Source organism: Pseudonaja textilis, chromosome 8, assembly GCF_049901715.1.
Source record: "Pseudonaja textilis isolate UNSWEBS1 chromosome 8, rPseTex1.2, whole genome shotgun sequence".
Lineage (NCBI taxonomy): Eukaryota > Metazoa > Chordata > Lepidosauria > Squamata > Elapidae > Pseudonaja > Pseudonaja textilis.
The window spans coordinates 18,855,820-18,877,146 of NC_141997.1; the positions used below are offsets into that span (position 1 = coordinate 18,855,820).

General features: G+C 38.5%; 1 long non-coding RNA gene across 3 annotated transcripts in view; it reads right to left on the reverse strand.

Annotated features, from left to right (window-relative positions):
- Window positions 1–19,907, reverse strand: part of LOC148125133 (uncharacterized) — a 93,912-nt gene extending 74,005 nt beyond the window's left edge. For all 3 annotated transcript variants that reach the window (XR_015744559.1, XR_015744560.1, XR_015744558.1), the window contains exon 1: window positions 19,677–19,907. This is a non-coding gene — a long non-coding RNA (uncharacterized LOC148125133). The remainder of the gene's footprint in view (window positions 1–19,676) is intronic.
- Between the last annotated feature and the right edge of the window lie 1,420 nt (window positions 19,908–21,327).

Sequence of the window (21,327 nt, forward strand, 5' to 3'; positions counted from 1 at the left end):
AGCACAATTAGGTCTAGGTGTGTTCGGGTCTTTTCCCGTGTAAGATTAAGATCTTAACACACCTAGACCTACATACCTGTACCCATGAAAATCTACGAATATATATATCCATTTCTAATGCTGACTTTTCTTTTTATAATGTCAGTTCTTATATGTGCATTATTATTTTTATTAAGTATTGGTGCGGCATCCAGAGTTACTTTTCATGAGATGGGCAGCTGTATAAATTTAATCAATCAGTAAATAAAATAATCCCAATTTTGGTTGATTCGTCCTGCCAAACCTTGTTTACATCCATCACATATTCTTTTTAAGAGGAATTTTGAGCCTCTTTAGAGGATTGGATAGACTTACAAAATTGCTGCCAAAAAAGGCAAGGGAGGGTCTCTTAAATTCTTTGTTTCAAATTATGCCAGCTAAATCACCTTCTTCTTCTTCTTCTTCTTCTTCTTCTTCTTCTTCTTCTTCTTCTTCTTCTTCTTCTTCTTCTTCTTCTTCTTCTTCTTCTTCTTCTTCTTCTTCTTCTTCTTCTTCTTCTTCTTCTTCTTCTTCTTCTTCTTCTTCTTCTTCTTCTTCTTCCATCACCATTAACATTAGCACCTGATTCAGTCAACAGCTGAACCTGGAACAATAACTTTGTAGATAGCTCTGCTGATGGATCATGGTCTGTTTTGTCATTCTGAGCTTTTGCTACCACAGCTGGTCATTCCCAGACCTTTAAACTAGACACTATTCTGTATGTAACAACTTAATCTGATAATAAACATCGTAGGCTTGATTCTAATATCCATACTTTAAAATGTGGCTGGAGTTGCCACAAGGTACAAAACTGGCTTAGTTGCAAACAAAGAGAATATTTATAATAGAAATTGGAAACCAATTTATAGAACATGTTATGTTCCCCAGTTTTATTTACTGGTCTGGTTAACTTCATTCTTTCCTCCTCTCCCTCTCCCGCCCTCCCCATTGCCTTATTGATATTACATTCTCTCTCTCCTCTCCTCCTCTCTCTCTCTCTCTCCCTCTCCTCCCCTCCCTCCCTCCTCTCTCTCTCTCTCTCTCTCTGTCTCTGTCTCTGTCTCTCTCTCTCTCTCTCTCTCTCTCCTCTGTTGTTATTAAATAAATGCATGTTAAATATTTATGTGCCTTATGGCTAAAATGGACGTTGAGTATTTCTGGAAAAAAAAAAAGACACACTAAAGCTAAGTCATGGGCATGATGCATTTATGGGAAAATTGTAATAGCCTGCTACTGAAGCATGAATATTTATTAAGAAATAGTGAGCCAATAGTTTCAGCTCAATTTCACTCTGAATTTTTAAAAGCCATCAAGATTTCTCCTGTGCATCTTGTGTTTCATTGCTGCTCCACTTCCCACATTCTGATCCGAGACTAAGGAAGAGGGAACATTGCTAGCATATTCATCAACAGGCAATGAGAATCATTTAGTTCCGTGTGCATTGTTGTATGTTGAAAGCAATGAATAGATTGCACTGACTGCACTTTTCAGTTGTAGCATGGTTCCTGGGCCTTTCCTTTGTAAGAAAAGAGGAAGTCTTATCTACTTAGCTTGATTTATATGCCCATCTAAAAGGCTCAGGGCAAACAGCAATAACAATAGGAACAAAATTAACTTTCAGCAACAGCACTAGAGAAAGGTATTGAATGCACAGGGAAAAGAAGAAACTAATTCCACTTCAACTCTAGTTGAGATGATGCACAATGTTTCTTGCTACCAAACAAAAAGTTGAGCATGGCATCCAGCATTCTTCCCTTACCTGGGTATGTCCAGATATGCCTACCTACTCCTTGGATTTTCTAGCCCTGGATGGAAAATACTGAGATTTAAAGTCCAAGTATCTGGGAAATACATGATATGAATCTTTCCATCTTGAGATTTATTGTTAACCAAAGCCTAATGTTCCAATATTAATACAGTGAAACAGTGGACCGCATCCAGCATGAAATATTGGACCCAATCCTCTAGTGATCTGGATACACATCATCAGGACACACACACCTCATCCACTTTCAACATCACACTGTTGTTAGTCAGCACTCACCCCTCTCCTAGGAAAAGGAAATATTTTAGGAAATATTAAAAAGGCAGAATATTTCCCCTAAAAAGAGTAGAAACTTAGAAGCAGAAACTGACCCCCACCTTTGTTAATGGGTGGGCCATTAAGGCCTGGGCCAGAGTATTTTACATAATAAAGGCCTCTGCCCATTCCACCTCCTGGCCTGGGAAGATTGCATCAGCCAGCACTCAGGTGAAGCCATGTGGTCCAGACAAAGCCTACAAAGATAGCTACCCCCACCCCTGGGAATCTGACAGCCAATGGGATACATTTCTTGCACAGGAACAGGAAACACTAAGGTAGGGCCCAACAGAGGGTATATAAGGGACTCTCATCATCTCAGCCCTTCCTTCTTTTCCTTCACCCAACATCTTGAAGTATGTGATCATCCTTTTCATTTTGGAGCTCCAAGCCATGTTGTCCTGTCCACCATTAAACCATCTTTCCAAACCGCCTCTGTGTTTCCAGTGTCTTTTTCCCCACTTGGAACTGAACCCAGAAGGATATTTCTTCCAACAACGCTATCAGAAGAATAACTCGAGCAGATTCGGACAAGAACAAATAAAAATGAGATCCAGACAGCTATGAGGAAATAAGAACTATTTATTCCTAAAAGCAAGGAGTTTGCCTTTAGGGGCATCTGCAGTGTAATGGGGCACAGCAATCCAATTAAATAGGAGAGCTTGTGGAAGTATCTACGTGCTGATTCTAGGATAATAGTTGAGGGGTGTGTGTGTGCATGTATGTGTGTGTAGGTATGTCTATAGTGGTTATTCTTGTGAACATGCAGTTCTGCTGGGAGAACTAATTTAATTAACTCAGTTTGTATTTACAGACCTTATCCTTTGATTACTTGGGGTTTTGAGAAAGTTTGAATAAAAGATTTTCCCTGTTTGTTATTTTTAACTTGATTAATTTAGTTTTAGCTTGACTGTCAGTTATCTAGTGGAGACACTGATTTTCAGTCCAATGTGGATTCAATATTTTAAGGGAAGATGGAAACAGTATAAAGAATAAAATATATTTTGATATAAAATGCCTGACAACACCTTTTACCTTTGAATGTAAAGTCCTACATGGGCCTGTCCTGTATCTTCTCAAACCTTATATTGCTTATCACTTAGATACGTGAGAATCCAGCTCCTGACCCTATGAGTAAGTGTCCAGATACTGCACCATCCCATCTAGCTGTGATGGGCACAGGGCAACACAGTCAGCTGACAGTTCAAATTGTCCTTTTATTGCTCCAAATCGCTCCTTTATTGCTACGTTTCTGGCCAGTTCCAGAGTAAAGTGTTCACACACACACACACACACACACACACACACACACACACACACACCTCCAGCAGCCTCTGGCTGCAAGTAGTCCAGCACAATGCTGTGAGCATAATGGCTGCAAAACAAGAAATCCATCAGGGCAAGGGAATAAATCAATTAATCCAGGAAGCAAGAAATAAAACTAGAAGTCCAGGAAACGTCCAACGTTGGCAATGGCACACAACACAGCATGAATTCAGCATTTGTTCCTGACAAGTGCCCCTCCCCACAGCATCTCCTTAAGTCTCAGTCCCCAGGTGTGCCTTGTGGAGAGGGGCTGGGCGCTCTCCTCCCAGGTAGTCGGATCTGCCTGCACTGTTCCCGCCTTCACTCCACTCTCTGTGCTTGAGAATCAGGAGGGGATGGTCCTTGCTCACCACCTGAGTTCTGTCTCTCATGTTCTCTGCTTAGCCTCTCTTGGTCATCCTGGCCCATCCCTCCCTGCCTACAAGGTGTCCCATGAAATGCTGTGGCCTGACTCTCCATCGGCTCCAGTTCCAGCTCATTCTTTTGCAGATTCAGGCTCTGTTGGGGCATGACGCCAGCCTTCTTTGATCAGTGGCTTCTAGGAGATATGGAAGACAACCAGCTGCACTGAGTTCCTTAGCTCAGAGGGACCAGGTCATTTCTTTGCAATTGAATAAAATCAAAGCTGGACTTTTTGTAAGCACGCAAACAAATAAGTAGTATTTCCATCAAAGATTAAAAATATGAACGAGATTTGGATGTTAACTTTTCTCCCACTATAGGAGATGGGGAAAATAGAATTGGAAATTGAATGCACAAATATTTTCTGCCTAGATTAATAAGACATTAAAAAAACTGATTTTGTTTCAAAATATGGAAGATACTCCGTGGAATTAAAACAAGAGCAAAGCAAATCCTACACAACACACGCACTTTTTTTTTCTTGTCTTGTCATAAAAAATGGTCTGTGTGAATATTATTATTAAGATGCCCATAGTTGTTTTCACATGAATATGCTTTGCAGAGCAACACTCTTCAGTGTCCTACCAGATGCAAACCAGCAGGTGGAAGTTACAGTAAGATACTGGCATTTTTATATCCTGTTCTTAGAGAGTTTGAGAAACATAATTATAATTGTTTCCCACTTTTGAAAACCTATCTTACCAAAGCCTTGTGAGATTGGTGCATGGTGCTTGGCACATGCAAAACTGAAAGGTAAGGGTATTTTTAAAAGTTACATACATTTCTGGACATTAATAAGGAAATGAACCATATTCAGAGGTGGTATTCAGCAGGTTCTGACCAGTTCTGGAGAACCGGTAATGGAAATTTTGAGTAGTTCGGAGAATCAGCAAATACCACTCCTGACTGGAGATTTTACAGTATTAGAATTAGAATTAGAATTAGAATTCTTTTATTGGCCAAGTGTGATTGGACACACAAGGAATTTGTCTTGGTGCAAATGCTCTCAGTATACATAAAAGAAAAGATACATTCGCCAAGAGTCAAGAATCATAAGGTACAACACTTAATAATAGTCATAGGGTACAATAAGCAATCAAATCATACTAGGAAACAGTCAATATAAATCATAAGAATACAAGTGACAAAGTTACAGTCATACAGTCACAAGTGGGAGGGGATGGGTGATAAGGAATGATGAGAAGTTTAATAGCAATATTAGTGCAGACTTTGTAAATAGTTGGACAGTGTTGAGGGAATTATTTGTTTAGAAGAGTGATGGCGTTCCAGAAAAAACTGGTCTTGTGTCTGGTTGTTCTGGTGTACAGTGCTCTATAGCGTCGTTTTGAGGGAAGGAGTTGAAACAGTTTATGTCCAGAATGTGAGGGGTCTGTAAATATTTTCACAGCCCTTCCCCTGCCACGCCCACCAAGCCACACCCACAGAACCAGTAGTAAAAAAAATTGAATTCCAACCACTGACCATATTGTATAAATGATACCAATTGTTCAGACAGAGAAACACATGGATGTTTGTGTTAAGAGGAGGTGTTATTTCGGGAGAAGAAGGGGAAATATGGCATGGAGGCTAGCTTTAAAAAAAAAATAACATTCCTCATACAGATGTCTCTAAGAAATATTGGTGCAAGTAAACTATTGACCCTCTCCAATATTCCGTATTTAGCCACTAGGACAGGATGCTGGTATAACATTATGGTCAGTAAGGAAACAAAATATTTATATATCTTTCCAATGCAAAGATTAGATCTGCATTTCAGATGGAAATAGTTATGATAGTCCCGATAAAGTAGTCAAGCATACAGGATCTCTCCTCTCTGATTTTTCCCTACAACAACAACTCTGTCAAGTAGAACAAGCAGAGAGAGTTCAACTAGCTCAAAGTCACTAAATCAGCTTTTGTGGCTCAGGATGGATTAGAACAGAATGTCCTGGGGTTCAGTTTGGCACTTTAAACACTAAAGTATGCGTGATCCTTTTGAGACTCTGGTAGTTTCCTATGCCTTTAGATTGACCACTGTATCCTGTTGCAATACTTGAAGCAATTGGGAAGCTATTTAACTTGGATAGTTTGGAGGACCTTCACTTTCCCAAACAGTCCAGCATATTTTTGAGCATTTCTTTTACTGCCTATGGAGAACTGAAGAATTGAAGAAGCTTCTTGGATGAGAAGCGAAACATCTTCAACAAAAAACAAAGAAAGTCCAGTTGCCTTTTGAAAAAGCACTTTTGGAACATTTCCTTTATTGTAAGTTGAAAGTTGTCTCTTTTCTCAGCTGGCCATAACTAGTCTGAACAAGAATTGATTTATGTATCACAAAAGAATTCTATCTGCAGTAGCAATTCCAAACAAAGGTAGGCCTACCCATCCATTTCCCCAACTGGTTTCTCCATGAAAGACAAAGCAATTCCAACTCTTCCTGATCTCATGATGTTAGCTGTGTTGAAGAACAAACTGATGTATTTCCAATTCAGTGCTGCAGTCTGGTTAAAACTTCTGAAAAGCTTCAGATAGTATGATTCTATTTATACTTAGAAACAACTTCTGACTCAACCCTGTTCCAGTTCCTAATTTTTAGCTTCTGAAAAGGAAATGCTAGTACGATGGCTTTGCAATTCCCCTTCCATAGCCCTGAGGGAGGAATAAAATTAACTAGTGCTTTGGCAATTGTGGGCTGAGTCAACAGCTCTATAAATTGAATAAATAAACCATCAAATAAAATAACATGCATCACAATGCAAATTACAGCCCTTCGGTACCTGAGCTGCAAAAGGGCAATGCTTTCATTGGGACACTGCAACACATCTTTTGTCATTACAATGGGAAGGGAAGGGAGAGGAAGACCTAGCAGGTTTAAGAAACGAGTCTCTTATTCTTCCTGTCTTTTCTAAGATCTTCCCTCTCTCAACTATCCATTGAAGGTACAGACTTCAATGGATAGTTAGGAATATAGAAAAAAAAAACATTGTAATCAGTCAGTCTTCCATTGAGAATCTGTATACTGCACAAACCAGAAAGAGGGCTGAGAAGATTCCTCACATCCTGTTCAACTTCTCCCCTCAAGATGCCGCTATGTGGTACTGCATGCCAAAACAACTAGACACAAAGAAAGTTTTTCTCCTATGCCATCAATCTTCTGAACAAGTAATTCCCACAGCACTTTCTTCGGCCTAAAGAAATTTACCCATGTAGTAGACTGTATTGCTATTATCCTTCTCATATTTTCCTCTTTCTCATCTCCTTCTCCTCTTCTCTTTCACACTACCTTCTCCTATTGGTATATTATGATTTATCACTTGTTGTTTGTATCTTATGATTAATGATTGTAACTATGATTTATGACTTATCACTTTGTTGTTTGTATGTAAACTGAGAGCTTCTGCACCAAAGACAAATTCCTTGGCCAATAAAGAATTCTATTCTATTCTATTCTATTCTATTCTATTCTATTCTATTCTATTCTATTCTATTCTATTCTAGACAGTTTGTCTCACTGACATGAAACATGCCAGCAGCCGATGTGTTGGGTAGTGGGGGCGGGGTTCCTGTCCTTTCTCTTCTGAATGGATTCAAGAAGGAGCACTGCTAAGGTTGGGTAAGCAGGCAGAGAGTTTCCCACCTTGTCTTCAGCGTTTTACGTTAACAGGCATGAAGTCCTTCAAAAATCACCTTTAGCTGTTTCCAAATGTTTCAGGACTGAAAATGGTGGTGTAGAAGTTCTATCCTCAAACTACCCAGACTTTGCTTAGGAAATGCTCAGTATATAACCTATCATTCTCTAGGTCTGATTTCAGAATTCCTTTTTAATCTCTTGCCGGTTGTCTTGGGCAGGATGTTGGCTACCACAGAAGCAACTCCAGAGAGACTTGAATCATTAATTAGAGAATTCTGGGCATCAGCACTTTGTGCCTGATGTAAAGTTTTCCCTGAAAATGCTGAACCCAAGACCCTGGAATGAAAAGTCAGCAAAAAGATACTAAGACATTAACTTAACAGCTGAAGAAAATGCACTACTCTTTCATAGAGGATGGCAAACATCATCATTAGACAAAACTTACCAAGGTATGTGAGTGTAGAAAGGTTTACATAACGATGTAGTGTCCATTTGATTACAAAGGATATTTCTAATTTATATTTTATTTATTTGTAAAATGTATTGGCCATCCATCTTACCACAGGGCAATTCTTAGGTACATTGTATTTAGTGACCCACTTACAAAATTAATTCTGAAGTAGGTACAGTTTCTTACAGCACTGTCTTTCCCATCTTGAAATTTCAAAATGAAATGAACTATAATTGCTTTATTATGCTGATGAATTTGTTTGGGAATGACAGAACTTTTAAGCAAGAAAGCTATTATTGTGCTTTTGTGTAATACTAACAAGTTACAGGTTTCTTTTCACCATTACCATTTTTTAACCTAAAGCAACCTGAGTAGCCACCTTTTCCAGAAGGTAGACCCAGAAAAACTAAATAACATTGCCCTGTCCTATCAATTGATAAGATAATGCAGATGAAATTAAGGGCTGATTACTTCCTCCTTACCTATCATTTCAGGCAGGAAAAGCAACACCATTCTCTCACCAATCTCCATCTGAATTTTCCAGCTTTCATTAAATGTAGTTTCCCCACTCTGGTGGTACAAGCAATCCACCAACTGTGCTTCATCCACCAACTGTGCTTCACTAGATCCTATACAAATGTCTCTGTTACAATTGGCTGGTGAGGGCTCTCCTCACCTTTTGCTTTTTATTTATTTCTTTAGAAATGTATATGGCCATCTTCTCATTCTCAGTAACTCTGGATGGCTTACAAACAATAAATCCTAATATAAAAAGGGTAAAAACAATACCTCCCTCCCCCTGCAACAAGCAGTCAAATGATGGGGTGCATCATTTTGCCATCCCATGGGCAAAAACAGTTCTTTCTAAAGAGTGGGGGCCAGTTTAATCTTAGTGAGGATGATGGTCCAAAGGAGGGAGCCACCATAGAAAAGGCCCTTCTTCTGGGTCCTACCAAATGCATCTCCTTAGAAGATGGTACCACTGGTGGGATTCAATTTTTTTTTACCACCAGTTCTGTGGGTGTGGCTTGGTGGGCGTGGCAGGGGAAGGATACTGTAAAATCTCCAGTCAAGAGGTGGTATTTGCCAGTTCTCTGAACTACTCAAAATTTCTGCTAATGTTTCTCCAGAACTGGTCAGAACCTGCTGAATACCACCTCTGGATGGGACCCACATTATTCACTGTCTCCTCACTTTAGTCTGTTCAGCGGATGTAACTGGGAAAAGACAGCCCTTCAGCTTTTCACATTAAGCGGAAAGATTGTCTTCCATGAAAAGGTAGACCTTTAAAAAAATCAGGTTCAGCAATTGCAAAATGTTGGCCATTTGTTTTTAATGTGTTCTTCAGCAAAGTGGTGAGATGCTGACTTTTCTTAGTTTTACTTCTCTGTCGTGGCAGCCTGGCTCTCCTTAAACAAACCCTGAAAAATTGACTCTATCCCTCTCCAGGCCCTCAGAGTGGATGAGCGACACCTTGTGTGATGTTCCTGGTAGGTATGTTTCCTATGACTCTTGTTGGATTTTTGATGATGTTTTCTGAGTTTTTACTATAATTTTTGTTGATGTATTTTTAAGCTGTCCGGAGTTGCGCAAACTGGGACTTCTTATACATTTATTAAACAAAGAAAAAATAAAGAAATGGATGGAATTAACAATAGTTCTGCCACATGGTAGGAAGAGTTGCAAAAGTGTTAATTTCCACCCCCTACCATTCCTCAAGAACACGCCACAAAAAGGAAAACAATTGGTTTCTGTTTTTCTAGCATGGGAGGGACAGGAAAAGAAATACAGAAATTCACCAGTTGAGAACCACGTTTTACCTGAAGACTGGACAGAAGTCTTTGCTATAGTGTGGCCACAGAAAAGGAAAGATTTGAAATCCAGAAAAAAAGTTTGTTCAGGCAAACTTATTTCTAGATCTTTTATGTAAGGGGTACTAACAGTTGAAGACTGACAATGGAAAAATCCTAAATGTAGTTTGTTGCATGAATGGATTCATGGTCTCATGCTGAACTTAATATATTTTAACTTTTTACTTTAATTTTTTTAAAATCAGCTTTTCTCATTTGGATTTTGGGGGGGTATGTTCTAACTTTATTATTATATTGTAAATTACCCAGAGTCACTGTTTTAGTGAGATGGGTGGCATAGAAATTTAATTAATAAATAAATATCCTAGGATAATATTCAGCCAGTGCTTTTCTTAAAGAAAAGGGACTTAAAGCACAACGCTATTGAAAAGAAATATGATGAAATTTACAGTCCGATCCACCTGGAAACCAGCAGGCTAGAGTTAAATGATGTGGTAGTATACTGATGAGCTGATATGAGTAACACCTCATAAAGCCTAATCTGAAACCTAACAGTAATTTGTCTCTGTGTGGATGAGCAGATGTGGTGTAGAGATAATACCCCCTGCCTAAAAGGAATCATTGGTGTTTTTTACAAGTTACAGAGGAAATGGACGCAAGTATCTTATTCCTCTACTCAATGAAAGCAGGGGGAGTCTTGTCTAAAGCAACATCAGCCAATTATACTGAGAAAATTAAATGATTTAATAATCACTAGTGGTGATGGAACAAGACATTCTTGACAAGTTAAAGAAACATTGTTCTGCAATAAAACTGGAATGCACTTTGAAGGATGAAGCCAGATTCTTGTTCCCAAACCACCTGGAAGTTGATTTTTACATTCACAGATGAGCTAATGCATTTGTTGAGAGAGTCATAAAGGGAGACTCCACCTTGCATTCGTCTTGGTTAATAATAATAAATCTTTCCCAAGTTTCCAGAAATAGATGGCCTTTTTCTTGTCATTGATCTGCATTATAATTTAAGCATTTGCATGACCTAATGTAGAATCTTTCTGTTACTTGAAAGATTTCTCTCCAGAGAATAATGACATCAGTGGGAATGGAGGACCCTGAAACCCATGTGAGTTTTGCTTATGGACAAAACTGAAGCATGGTCACATCTCTTGACAAATTGGTCCTGGAGGCACCATAGATGCAGGAAGGAACATTGTGGCCTAGACAGGAATTTCCAAAATTAACCTAATAGGCACTGCATTTGCAATTAATGCATGCTCTAATAAAAGACTTATATATCCACAAACATGCACCTAGAGGAGAGGAGGAGGAGGAGGAGGAGGAGGCGGCATTCAACTCAACAAACTATCTAAATATGGAAGAAAAATGTGGCTGCCAAGTTCTGGGAAGTGCAAATGAGAAAGAAATAGTCAATTTTATACTTTGGAAGCTTCTGATTTTCTGTTATGGAAAATCACAGTGACAGAGAGAGTGTTTCTAGCTCATTAAGAAACCTGGCAATAGGACAAAAAAAGATACAGAGCCAATAATGTTCATTAAAATATATGAATCAGTGCCTTGAAAAAGAGATAAATGCCATCCTGTGTAGAAAAGAATCTTCTATTCTGGTTCTTTTCAATACATTTAGATTGAAAATGTACAGTGCAGTCCTACCCATCATTGTATGTTAGATATATAGATTAATTTACTGCCCTTTTGAGATCAGCAGGACTTGGAGATACAGTTCATTTCCCAATTATTTCTTAAAATCTCCATTTCATGTTTTCCTGATTCAAAGCCTTGTTAAATTCATGCATGGACCTTATTCATTCTTCCAAAGAAAAGATTATCCATTTGTTAGGTTATGTGTACAACACCTTTTTGTTCATTGAAGTGAATCAAAGAAGTTCAAGGTGGAGTTTAATCAGAGAATTTTAAAAAATGGCTAGGTTAATATAAAATTAATCAATATATCATTGTTATGTGAAGCCAACACTGCTGCTATTAGCGTTACTGCTAATATCATATAATGGTTTCCAGTCATTCTGAATGAAATATGCATCTAAATAGGAATGTTTACAAAAAAGGAATTAAAAACCGAGAACAATGTGGTATTTTCAAGAACTACTTAAGGCAAAATTAGAAGGGATGATAAGCAATGGCTGATAAACAAAGCTCTCACCAATCCTGACTTGAGCTTGTTTCATTCAACTATTATCTTTTCAGAGATGCACAACCTTTGCTGTTGGGGTCCAGATTATTTCTCTCTTCCCCACACACCAGTGATCAAAGATAAAGATTCTTGAAAAAATCCTGGAAATGTTTTCCATGTAAGTCGAAGTATTGGAGTGACCCGCTCACAGAAAGCGAAACATGTGCAGTCTGCTGTCACATTTCTGATAGGATTTAATGACCAGCTCATGGCTTCCAATGGTGGAATGGTTAATCAAAGACATCTCCATGAAAGTGGAGGCAATCACCACAGCAAAGAATGAAGAACTGGTAAGTAGACAGGCTGTTCAGAACTTCTTCAGAACTGTTTTTCTTTCTTCTCCTTTTTTTTTAAAAAAAAAAATTTCATTTACTTTTTAAATGTTTTTTTAAGTTTAGTTTGAATTAAATCTTACTACTATAATCAAAAAATTTAATAAAATATTTTTTCTTACATCATTCAAACATATCCATTCCTGGAGATGATTGGAGAAGTCTCTGCAGTTTTCTTGGCAAGGTTTTTCAGAAGTGGTTTGCCATTGCCTCCTTCCTAGGGTTGAGAGAAAGTGACTGGCCCTGTGACAACTAAATTGATAGGTAGGATTGGGTTTCCTAGTCATCCAATCCAACATTTTTTCATAATTGATGCCCCAAGCACAGAACTATGTCATAGCTTTGCCATCATAACGCTAGACATGTTCAAATCCCATTCAAAGATTTCCATCCCCCCAATTTCAAGATAAGATTGGATGGAGACTACTTGGTTGCTGTTTCATGCAGAAGCAACAAGCTGCATTTCATCACTTCATCCAAGACTCCATCATAACATATCGAAACTAAACTGTGTCTTAGTACAGCAGTACCATTTTCAAAACTCTATTGGCAAAGATAGCCATTGTAGGAATTTGTTCAAATACTGGTGATAGATGACAGAAAGCAGGTCAGTCATATTAATACAGTGAATATTAATCCTTACCTCAAATTCTCCAAGGATAAAATTAAATCAACATGTAAATATTTCTGTGTGGAATTTTCCGCAATGTATGTGAGTTTTTACTTAGCTTTGTTTCATTTGGCATACTTTTTTTCTATGCAAAGGATGCAGCTCACATGCAGAAAACTGTTGCAAGAAAGATTTCAGCCGTTTCTGTGTATTATTAGCTGAATCCCACTGCTGTGAATTTCATTTTGGTGAATCATGCAGTTTCAGCCAATTGCTGAAGTAGAGGTAGGAAACTTTTGAATATAAGACTCGGTGTGTTGCTCAGCAAAGCTTTCAGAAGTGCCTCTCAATGTGACAGAAAGAAAAATTGTAAATACAAAGGAACTATTTACTATATTTATAAACACTAATGATCAGTGGTAGGATTCAATACTACCAGTTCTATGGGTGTGGCTTAGTGGGTATGGCATGGTTTAGTGGGTGTGGCATGGCATGGCAGCATGGCATGGCTTGGTGAGTGTGGCAGGGGAAGGTTACTGCAAAATCCCCATTCCCACCCACTAACCTGCTTTCCAGCTCCGTTCTCCTCTGCAGGGAAACCAAAGAAGACCCAGCCAATCAGCTGGAACTCAGGAGGCAGAGAATAGATGGGGGCGGGGCCAGTCAGAGGTGGTATTTGCTGGTTCTCTAAACTACTCAAAATTTCCACCAGTGGTTCTCCAGAACTGGTCAGAACCTGCTGAATACCACCTCTGCTAACGATACAGGTAGACCTTGACTTACAACTGGTTGCTGAATGATGGTACAAAGTTATGGTGACGTCCTCCATGGTCATGTGATCATATTTTGAGCATCAGGGACTCAAAAATGGCTGTTTACAGTGTCCTGCAGTCACTTGACTGCAATTTATTATTTTTTTCCATAAACCAGTGTTTCCTTTCTGTATATACCCATTGTATAAACATTGTTTATATTGGAAACAATATATTCACTTAACAAACATGGTATTTAATTAACAGTAGTGATTCAGATAATGACCACCACAAAAAAAAAGATTATAAAATTGAGAACAGTCACATGACTGAAATGCTTAATGACAAGCACAACTTACGACTATAATTCTGGGCTCAATTACAATCACAAATTCAGGAGTACCTGAATTTGCGTGTAATTTTAATGGTATTAAACTAGTGCTCAGCTCAAAAAAGATTGCAAACTTTCAGCTATATTAGATTTTAAAAATTAGGTGAGAAGGGAATAGAGTGTCTCTTTTGAAGTGGCAAGAGGATGATTCACCTATGAACCTGTTACACATAGTCCTTGACTTACAACAGTTCATTTGATGACCGTTCAAAGTTACAACAACATTGAAAAATCTGACTTATGACCATTTTCATAAGTTACGACCTTTGCAGCACCCCCCTCCCCCATGATCATGTGGTCAAAATTTAGATGTTTGGTAACTGGCTTGTATTTATGACCGTCGCTGTGTCCCAGGATCACGTGATTCCTGTTATATTCTTTCTAAGAATGAGCTGAGGCAGACTTTGAAGAACAAAATAAAGTTTATTGTAACAAAGAAACAGGTTGCCCTAGTCTGCCAATATGTTGCTGAATCGGCCATACTAATTGATCCTCGAGATCCCGGAACTACTCTTCTCCTGAATCCATGCCTCCTTGCAATTCTAGACGGTTTAGGCGAGTAATGATTACTTAAAAGTTCTTGTAAATCTTCCCAGGATACCGCTTTAACAGTCTGAGGCGGCAACAGCGCTGTGGTGGTATCAAAAACCACGGTCCCGCAAAAGCTTAGGAAATGCGCTTTTTTCCTATGGTTTGAAATCTCAGACAAATCAGCAGCATCTAGGAAACAGTCAAAACAATTAATGTAAGATTCCCAAGTTTCTGACGATGGGTGAAAACACGGAAATGTCGGAGCAGTCGACATCTTGTCTATCCTGAGGTTAAAAAAAACAAAACACAATCTCTCTGGCTCTTTCTTCCTCAACTTTCAGGCAGGCATCCCATCCTCGTCACCAATGTTATATTCTTTCTAAGAATGAGTTGAGGCAGGCATTGAAAAATGAAACAATGTTTATTGTAACAAAGAAACAGGTTACCGATATGTTGCTGAATCGGCCATCTGACAGGTAACAGCTGATGCTGGCTGACAGCTCCCTTTTATAGTTCACTGTCAGGCTGCTCAGCCAATCAGAACAAACAAAACTCCCGCTCAAAACGCGGACCAACAAATAGAACTTCTGTAGAACACAATAATTCCCTTTTGCAATCTTCTGACAGGAAAGTCAATGGAGAAGGCAGATTCACTTAACAACAAGGTTACTAACTTATCAACTGCAGTAACTCACCTAACAACTATGTCAAGAAAGTTAAAATGGGGAAAAATTCACTTAACAAATGTCTCAATTAACAACAGAAATTTTGGACTCAAGTGTGGTAACTCGAGGACTGTGTTAAGGCCAGATGCAGAAAGCATCCTTTAGTTGGTGCCCTCCAAGCTTGGGAGTGTTTTATTTTTATTGGCATCCTTCAGTCTCAAAAAACTACGGCATTGTGCTCTGAAAAGAGGTCCTAAAACAGCATCTAGTGTGGCTAAAAAGGCCAATTCGAGAGTGGCAATCCCTTCCGCACTGAGTTCAAATACAATCTGTCCTCTATCCAGTCCCCAGATTTTGCTGGTTCCAGGACTGCCTGTTTGTCTCAGCTTGCTAAACAAGTGTCTCTTCGAATTGGAGAAGGCCATGCTGCATCTTTAGCCTCCAAAACAATCAGAGGTCAAGGTTTCCCAGCTGTTAATGTCCATTTCCATGGTCTTTACATCCCTCTTGCAGATATCCTTATATTGCAGCTGTGGTCTCCCTCTAGGGCGCTTTCCCTGCACAATGCTCCATACAGGACAGCTTTCGGAATCCACCCATCAGCCATCCTCATGACATCCCAAGCCAGCGTAGATATTGCTGTTTCAATAGTATATACATGCTAGAAATTCCAGCATGTTCCAAGACTGCGCTATTTGGAACTTTGTCATGCCAAGTGATGCCAAGAATACATCGGGGACAGTAAATCCCACAATTTCCTGCCATTTTGGCAGGGAAATCTGGGAGATGTAGTTCAACAACATATAGAAAAACCCCTGCCTATCTTTCTTCAGTTCCAGTGATTGCATTTAGAAACACTGTTGTCAGTGTTACCGGGCAAAAATTAATCTCAACCTCGTGCCAACAATAATCTGCCTTTCAGATTTTTTTTTCTGCCTGAGATGTGTTTTCAGAATCTGAAGTTGGCCTATATACTGGTAATTGAGCAAACCATGGCAAGTTAAAAGCATCTGTTATTTTTAGCACAAGCTCTTCAGACTAATAGATAAGTGGACAATACTTCAAGCTATTGTCATTTGGAATTAGATTATTAATTAGTATAATTAACCACGTCTTGCTGCTTGCTTCAAGAAACTCTTTGTTCAAGTCTGTGTTAAATATTCATGAATGTAATTATACTAATTGTGGCTTTAGTGTGGCATTACTCATGTTGCACTGACATCAGAGAGATCACTGTATACTAGTATTTCCCTCTCCCATTTAGTTGAGTTGTCTAAATCAAAAATTTCAGCACACAAGCAAAGGTAACATTGTGGGATTGAATTTGTATCTGTGTTTTTCCCCCAGTTACTTATGTCTATAATGTAAGCCATTAAAGTTAAAAAAAAATAGAGGAATGTGGGTATGGTAGCATCCAAGAAAGCTAAGGATTATCAGGCCAATGAACAAAATGTTGTGGCACTGAAATGTTAGTCCCATCCCTTTTTTGAATGTAACATGAGATGGCATACACACCTCCAAAGAGGTGGAGCTGATGCCATGGTGCTTCTTTTGTTATTCTGATGAAATCAATGAGATCTTGTGGGCACCATGGTATGAGCTATTTATGGGAGCTAAATTACTGTCTTAAATCTTGCAAACATTCAAGAAATCATTTCTGTCCCTTCACCATCTTTAAATTCCTGGAACTCAGAAATGGGTCTGCTTATTTTTGGAATGCTGCTTTTGATATACCACAGAAAGTGTGCTATGCCTCTCATATCAAAAAGTAATGTGCCCCTGAATCTCTCTGTCTCTCTCCTTCTCTCTTTATCTCTCCCCCTGCCCCCCCCCCTCTCTCCCTCTCACACACACACCATTTTAGAGCACTCTCAAAGTTTTGTGTAAAAGCCTTTCCCTAATCTACTCCTCAAAAAATAGTTGCTGATTGGGAGACAGATATAAAATTATAATTACTGGTACATTTTGTAGATAATTTCCCACAGATTCACTTCCCACTACTCGCCATTTTTCAGAGTAATTTTGTACATACTAGTATTTTTTTTTTTTCCCCATGAAAGTATTCCATCCTCCAGGCCCACTGCAACAACACGGGGAAGATTGGAACTTGCATCTGGCATCATCATTAAGTGCCCAACCACTATAGGACAAGGGATCCCAAACTGTGAGCAGTGATAGCCTCCACATTACAAATTTGACAGGATCACATTCACTCCTGCCCACTTCAATCCAGATGCTCTTCACGACAACAGCGTAATGTGTATTCAGAGCAGTGGCAACTTCAACAACCTGATTCCACTTGTGACTATTAGCCAATAGAGGGCAGTTATTCCTGGGGTTCTCCCTGGGAGATTGAACTTGTCACTCAGCCTTTGTGTTCCATTCAAGTAGCTTGAATGTCACTCTTATTCTCTGTCTTACAGGAGAACAATTGGCCTGATGAGCCAGACATCAATCAAAAGGATGCATCAATCAAATAAATGTATTTATGGTCCAAGAAACATAAATAACGGGGTTCAGAACCAGATTACACAAGCAAGTAGCTTGTCCAAGTGGAAAGCCAGCCTGTTCTGAATATGGGCTTATAGTTGTATTAATGGCTAATGAAAATATCACATAATATCATTGATTATTCAGGGGGTCAAGGCACCACAAAATGTGAGAATCCATAGTCCTGACTCAGAAAGAAGAAAAATAGTAATAATTATTTTAAATTCTACAAGAGGCTGCTACACTTCCTATTTTTCTATACACAGTACCATACATAATTGTCCAGTCATAAAAAATAAACTCAAATTGCATAGGTATTGTCAAGCGTATGTCTATTGGCAATTCTTCATTTTCTAGTCCCCTTTTAAAAACCATGCAGTGCCTTTAATTGGCATAATTACATGATCAATGAGGTGGCATGAAATCCTCCAATTAACCTTTGCCCTGTAGTAAACACATCTTTCCTTGAAGAGTTCCCTTGTAAAATGAATGCATTTCCAAGTTAAGAATTGTCTGTGTTATAATATGTACCAAAACAAAGTTTGCATTCATCAAAATAGAGAAATAATAAAAAGTACAGAACGATGTTTAAAAAGATGTGGTTTGATAGAGAAAAGTTCAGCTCTTATATAAGATGGCTATTGCAGGTTCTTTCTTGCTGCTGTGATAATCATGAGTCTCTAGCGGGGTGTAAATGTTATCTCTAGCCTACTACAATTAACCCTCAGGCTATATAAGGAGTGTTTAACACACACACACACTCACACAAACATACAAAATAAAAAAAACCAGGCCACCTTCTGAAAGCATGCCCTACAACAACAGCAATAAAAACAATCTTGGGGTTTCTCTTTTCAGCTTCTCTAACATGAGCATGCTGTTTAGAATATTATTTAATCTATTTAGGAGAATTGCCTTACAATTTTTTTTTCCTTTTTAGGTATACACTCATTGTTAGAACAGCTATGAAGGGAGAAAATTACACCATAACTACCAGGCTTTGGCTGCTAAAACCCAGATAATCACAAGGTGGCAGCCAAGAAAGGTGGGGAAAATAATGAACTCAAGCTACATGACTCACATACTAGTTTCTGAAGTCAGAGCATGACTACCAAAGACCAGGTTTATGTCCTGATGTACAACATGTTTTATCTTTTTTTTATCATTCCATATAACGTCCTTGATGATCTTTGATGCATCTATGATATATTCAGAACATACTAGCCCTGTCACACAACTTGTGTAAAATGAAGATGAGCAGAATCTCATGCTTTGTGCGTAGAAATGTCATAGGGCCAGTATTTTGCAAGGAAACTCTTATTTGAAACTGTGAAAAGAGGGAAACAATCAGTGTGGATGAGGAGAAAGGACATTTGGTTCCATGCAACTTCTAAAATTCCTCACCAGAGACTCTGCTGGCTAGGAATGAAACTGGCAGCTGTGTTGTCTTAGTATAATTTTGTTTTCCAAGCATTCTAATAAATGTCCTAATATTTTTTAAAAAGATGCAAATACTGCAGATGCTATACAACATTAGCTGTTCCCATGAGCATTATAAAGCAGGGATGGCCAGAATCTATATTCTCATAAATTACACTGTTCTCCATATTCCCCAACCTGGAGTCATCAGATATGGAGAGCTACAAATCCCATAATTCCCTCCACATAGTTTGGATGACTACATAACACTCAAACTCCTAGTTTTAGTTGACCTTTCCCCCGAACAATAAAACCTAATTATGAGACATGCAAATATAAATATCCAACAGACCTTGCAAGAAATTGTGCCCAATAGCAACTTTTTAGAATGAGATCATTTTGATCCCAAATATTTTACAATTTCACAGTGATACCAAGAATTACATGTCAGGGATTAAGCAGTATAAAAGTTTGTGAAAAATTAGCTGATTTTCAACATTATTTTTCAGACAAATAGCTGTCCACTCACACATAAATGCACGTGTAAAATGTCACCTACCTTCCTCATTTGGTAGTCCTAATGGTGGCTTTAATTTTGGGTATTAAAATAAATTCTCAGTTTTGATAGAAATGTAAATATCTGCAATCCACAACTAATGCAAGGTTTGTTTTATCTCCTGAGTTTTTAAATTTCCTGATCATAGAATGTAGTCATTCCTTTTGAAGGGGAAAATTTCCCATGACCTAATTTCCAAATGGAAACTATACCATCCGCTTGAATAGTGCTGGGAAACAGATCACAAGGTTCTGTCACTTAAGAAGGGTACAAACAAGCTTTATATAGTTGCATATTAAATGTTGATTAGCATCAATGTCAAATGCCAATCACCTTATTTTTGATAACATGGCTTATCTTTTCTGCTTATAACGAAAATAGACAGTAAATAAAATGGAGGTCAGCAAGAGTCACTTTTTGTGTTAGTTGCTTCCTAGTTTCCATTTAAAATTACAAGTGCTGATTTAAAATAGGTCATGACCCAGCATTGGCAAGGGTCTAAAGAAGCTATTAAGGAGGGTTGCTTTAGTTTGGTGGCCTTGATATTTTGAAGGTCTTGTTCAGGCATTTGTTTTACTCCCTTACTTTTTGGTATATTTCCATGAATATTTCTTTTAGAATTTCTTAGATGGAGATGAATTTTTAACAGGGAAGCACTGAATCCCTTTTACATGAGCTTCACTGCACCTTGTAAAACTCTGTCCTCATAATTTACTTTTTCATTGCTTTCTCAAAGCACAAGGCCTCCATTTTAACCAATAGTACAGCTCAATTCTGAAACTTTTAATGACAAAACCAACAAAACCTTTATTGGATTGCATTTATATTCTACAATGTAGAAGATACTGCATTCTGGATATGGCAAGCTAGTTAAAGAGCTAATTTAGAATTATAATGGAATATAAAGGCTCAGCTCCTGGTGACATCCATGTCATTTCATAGCAATAATATGAAATAGTATGAATAATGGTACTTACTTACTTATGAAGAATGGTAATGAGGTATGGAATGGTATATAAAAATGATCATGAACTTGAACTTGTGTCTGTATGAAGAGATGTAACCCAGGATCAAGCTGCTTTCAAAAAAGATGTTTTATGTTTTTATGTTTTGTTTGTTTATGTTTGTTCTTAAAAATCAATAAAATTTTCAAAAAAAAAAAAGAAATAGTATGAATAATATGAAACTGTAGACTCATGGTGGCAAATCTATGGCACGCATGCTGGAAATGGCACACTTCTGCCGGCATGTGAAAGGTCACCCCACTGCGCATGCACATGTGCTGCCTGCCCAACAGCTGATTGTCAAGTATCTGGCGTGCATGGGTGGGGGGTGGGGAGTTGCGGGAGATGGCCACGTGCACAGAGATGCACGGGATGCATGGGGAGATCTTGTGTGCATGCACAGAGGTGAGTGGCATGCGGGAGGGGTCCTATGCGCATGTGCAGGAATGGGGGGGCGCGTACATTGCCTTCTGGATGCTGGCATGCGAGTACATACGCACAAGCACGTGTGCAATTTTCAGCACGGGAGTCCCAAAAGGTTAGCCACCACCGCTATAGACCCTAAGTTAGACATAGATATTTCATATTTCATTGATATGCCTATGATTTCCTAAGGATCTTTAAGAACTGACAAGGTCTAAGCCACTTTA